Below are 4,634 nucleotides of genomic sequence, written 5' to 3'. Positions count from 1 at the left end.
ATTTAGCTCTAGGAGTTGGGTCTGGAGTGGAGTTGTGGAGCTGTCTAAACCCAGCTCCACAACTCTAGTTTATTTTGTGAGAGCTCCACCCAGCTCTGCTCCCATTTTAGGTGGAGCTAAAACTGTTTGGCTGAGCTCCAGCTCTAAGAGAGGTGGAGCTGAAGCTTGTGCCAAACATGCCCTATATATAGCAAAAAAAAAAAAAAAGTCCAGCTGCTTCAACGCCGCCACCCGCAACTCGTTAATTGTTGGTCGAGGGGAAGAGATACGTCACGAGGATGATCCATCCGCCGTCCTGGCCACGGCCCACGGCCCACGCACTTCAATATTCGGCCCAACAAACGCGCAACCCTGTAGGCTGTAGCTGATGCAACGTCCCGAAAGGGTCTCCACCAGAGTCAGCTCTAAACCCTAAACCAAACGTACCACCACCAGCTCACCCGACAAAATATAGGCATAGCAACTACCCCCTCCGTCCCATAATATAAGAGATTTTGAGTTTTTGCTTGTAACGTTTGACCACTCATCTTATTCAAATTTTTTTGAAATTATTAATTATTTTATTTGTGACTTACTTTATTATCTATAGTACTTTAAGCACAACTTTTTATTTTTTATATTTGCAAAAAAAATTTGAATAAGACGAGTGGTCAAACGTTACAAGCAAAAACTGAAAATCCCTTATATCGTGAGACGGAGGGAGCATGAGTTATCAGAGCCATAATGGCTGTCAGGTTTGCACACCCGAGCACATGTTTTACTCTCTCCCTCCCAAAATATAATATATATTTTTTTAAGATGGGACATATCCTACTACTATGAATTTGGACATGTCTCATATCTAGATTCGTAGTAATATGATACATCCCATCTAAGTAAAAATTGTTATATTTTGGGACGGAGGGAGTACAAGAGTAGCAAAATTCACAGATGCAGGAAAATTATGCAGAATATTGCTCTATTCTAACTCTTGCTGTCAAGCTTTTAGAATCAGTCGCAGCAGCGCAATGCACTCAACTCTAGGATGTTTTATCAGTGCTTTTCTTTTTCTGCACAAAAGGCAGGAATTGTAGACACAGTTTAATCATAAATGTCGTCATAGAAAACACTACTGTTATAACCATGTTAAACACTCGAACTACATAAGCCTTACAAGAGAATTTGCCTATGCCTCTTCTAAACAACTCTTCTGATTAAATGACATTCCAGAAAATTAGTACACACACCAGTCTCCACATACACACAAATACAGACCATGGCAATTATACGTTAGGTTGATTTCCTCATTATACCAGTGATCCACAATTACCGGAGCATAGAAAACACCAACTTCGGAGTACTGTACAATCACTCAAATGAGCATGAATTTTCACCGAACATACCAAATTGCTCGATCAAGTCCTGATACCAGGGTTTAACAACAGAACCTCCACCATGCCACCATCTTATGCCAGCAGAAATGCACGTAAGAGCAACTGAGCAAACGGTTAAAAATGCCATAGCAGTCTGTGTGCATAAACAGAGAGATATCCTGGCAAAGTTATGTATCACACAGCTACGAGGCATTTCTTTTGCTGCTCTTTGACAGGTTATAGTTATACATGCCACTAAAATCAGAGCAGATGCATCTGGTCTTCTTACAACTCAACATCCCCCTACATAAAAGCAGAACAATATACTATCCGTTAATAAAGAGCTGTTACTGATGGTAAAAATACATATGTGCAAATCTGTTGTTCAATACATGAAAAAGATAATGACAAAAGGATGATGATTCTTTCAGAAGTATATTAAAATTTACCAACTCTTTCGATTATACTTTAAAGGCACCCTGCTATTCCTATTCATTTTGACAAATAAAAAAGGAGTAGATAAGAATGAGCAAAAGATTTACTCATCTTTTGTACAAGTAGATATTGATTTACAATCTGCAATTCTATCACTCAGAAGAACAGAATTTAACCACCTATTAGTCTATTACATAGTACAAATTTTAAAAGTTGAATATTTTTTACGAGATGCATTATGGTATTTCAAAGCTGCCAAATGTCCTCTGCTCTGGTCCTGCTACATCTTTGTCCATTTGCTCCTAAGTTTCTAGGAATACCTCTAGGCCCTAGTGCTCTTGCCTGGGGTTGCGATGCCACTATTCATCTAGACAAAAAAAAAAGTCATCTCAAACAATTCATCAGAGTTAAACATTATGAGATGCTCCCAAGGGTTTAGCAATAAGTCAAAACACTAACTACAATGAGCTAGAGTATATCACAACAAAATGAGTAATTTTACAGTCCTTGAGGAGGTACCATGAGGTACTATTTTTTCTATTGTAAATTTAGTATCTCTTGATACCTAGGTACTATCAGGTACCAAATTTTACATTAAATTTTTTGGTACCCCATGGTACCTCCTCAAGGAATGTAAAATTGCTCCAACAAGATATACAGCTCAATACACTGCTTTTGACATCAAAACAAATGAATTATAGATGTAATAGAACGGTAGAGGGATAAGCCTTTTCTTAGAAGTTTAACAAGTAGAGTATAGTGAAAAGAGAAAAGGGCATTAAGAAAATATTTCAGGACCTAGTGTATGGATTGCATGTATGAGTTATCCTGCGTTGCCCTGAGGCCATTCCACATCAAAATAAACACATAGAGTTCACAGTCCATAACCTATCAGACAAAGCGATAGCCATATTCATGTATGAAATATGGCTGCACCATTGGGCATAGTAGAATTTTAGTTGACCTCAATGCCTTGTGCAAATGTATTTACAAAAGTCTATTGGTTCAGATAGACAGAGCGCATGCACATAGCATGAGTGTAGCTCGAATACAAACCTCACATTTATTGTAAGAGCAAAAGAACAGATGAGTTCCTACAAATTTTGCAATTACTTAAGCTTCAGCTAGGGAACAATGGAAATCAGCACAGCAGAGAAACCAGTCCTTTAATTTTGTTTGCATAAGGGTTGTTGAAAGAAGCAATGTGTATGTAGCAAAAATCCCATTCAGCTCTAATTACATGAATCACCAATAGCAACATATAATCAAGTACAAATCATGTATAACAATGCCATAAATTTAATAACTTTGCAGCAAATCAAATAAATACTCAGAACAGGATATAACGTAGCTTAGCGAACTATTTGGATTATACTATAACACATGGTTGCTGAAATACATCTCCTTTTCTCTTCCCATTAGGAGGGGACAGGCCCCATTTTTTACTTCCATTAAAACAGAACAAACCATCTTGAACCACTCATAAGAAGATCAACATGACAAGATGCTCAATGCTTCAGCAACTTAACTAAAAGGACATACTGGAACTAAATATGCACCGATAGTAAAGATCAAGTGTTGCGATTAAAAAGAAGCACATCACACACAACCAAAGAGGCAAAGACCAATATCAGTCTTTAAACATAAGGAACTAGATGTAGCTGGACAGCACAGCGAAAAGCTTACAATTTGCATTTTAAGCAGCATACTGAAGAGAAAATGGTATCTACGACAATATTTGGGGGCCTAGTGTGTGGATCGCTTGATACAAGTGATTATATGTCTCCCAGGGTCTATTTTTCATCACAGGAATGCGCTTTACATAACCTACCACACAACGCAACTGCTGGGATTTTAGGGATTATGGGAACAGTCAGCATAACTAAATTAGCAAGGAACTCAAAGTCAAAGCACATCAACGATGCTGTCCTCCAAACCCAAGTGCCCCCCCAACACCTACCACAAGCGACCCCGACCAGATCCTGCCCGAGGACGGGCGGCGCAGGATCGCGCAGCGAGGGGTTGGCCGGAGAAGACGAATCCCCGCGATGGCGACCGGAAATCCGTGGACGGGCGGAATCTCGCGCGCCGCACGGGCTACCGCCTCGATCAACCACCGCCGGAAACGCGATAGCACAGTCAGTGGAGATAGGGGTGGGGATCCAATCAGGCGTAGATGCCGAGGCGGAGGCGGAGCAGCCGACCTCACCGGCAAATGGTCGCGTGAGATCTCCATGGCCGTAGCCGCCGCCGCCGGCGGCAACGCAAGGACAAAGGTCATGGATATGATACGGCATGTGGGCCCCACTTAAATATGGCCCACCCTTCCCTCTCTTCTAACAGTTGCCCCAAAAAAAAAAAGAAAAGAAAAGAAAAAGGAGAAAAAGATGGGCTTTTAGCGGCAGAAGGACACGACGGCCGACAAGGCAAACTTCCAGAACTATTCAGCGTCGGCGTCGGCGGCGACGGCGAGCGGCGTGGAGAGACGCCACCACTCTGCCGCCTCCAGGGCAACGCAGTCCCCCAGCGCCACCGAGACAGTAGTAGTACTGCTATGGGGGCGGCAGCGGTGGCGCAATTGATGAGAAACGCCCGCCATGCTGTCGCCGGCGGCGGCGCCGATATGCATGGAGTACTCCGAATCCACTCTTCCCTAAATGTAATTAAGCTGAAAACTAGTACTAAATAGCTCCCCATTTGCTTGAAATTGCGAGATATGAACTCATAATTAACAAAACACTCGTCGATTAAGCCGGCCATCATACGAACAACACTTTGACAGACCAAGAACAGAAGGAGACGTGATCATACATTGGTGATACACACAATGGACTAGAACTAGAAGAA

The 4,634-nt window shown here is 41.7% G+C and overlaps 1 long non-coding RNA gene across 1 annotated transcript; it reads right to left on the bottom strand.

The window, feature by feature from the left end:
• Nucleotides 1-1,079: 1,079 nt before the first annotated feature.
• Nucleotides 1,080-4,068, bottom strand: LOC9272216 (uncharacterized). Its single transcript, XR_001544265.3, has 2 exons — nt 3,748-4,068; nt 1,080-1,655 (listed from the first exon to the last, which is right to left on the bottom strand). It is a non-coding gene; the product is annotated as an uncharacterized lncRNA (long non-coding RNA).
• Between the last annotated feature and the right edge of the window lie 566 nt (nt 4,069-4,634).

The sequence above is a fragment of the Oryza sativa genome, chromosome 1 (assembly GCF_034140825.1).
Source record: "Oryza sativa Japonica Group chromosome 1, ASM3414082v1".
Taxonomy (NCBI): Eukaryota; Viridiplantae; Streptophyta; class Magnoliopsida; order Poales; family Poaceae; genus Oryza; species Oryza sativa.
This window is presented reverse-complemented; position numbering and strand designations above follow the sequence as displayed.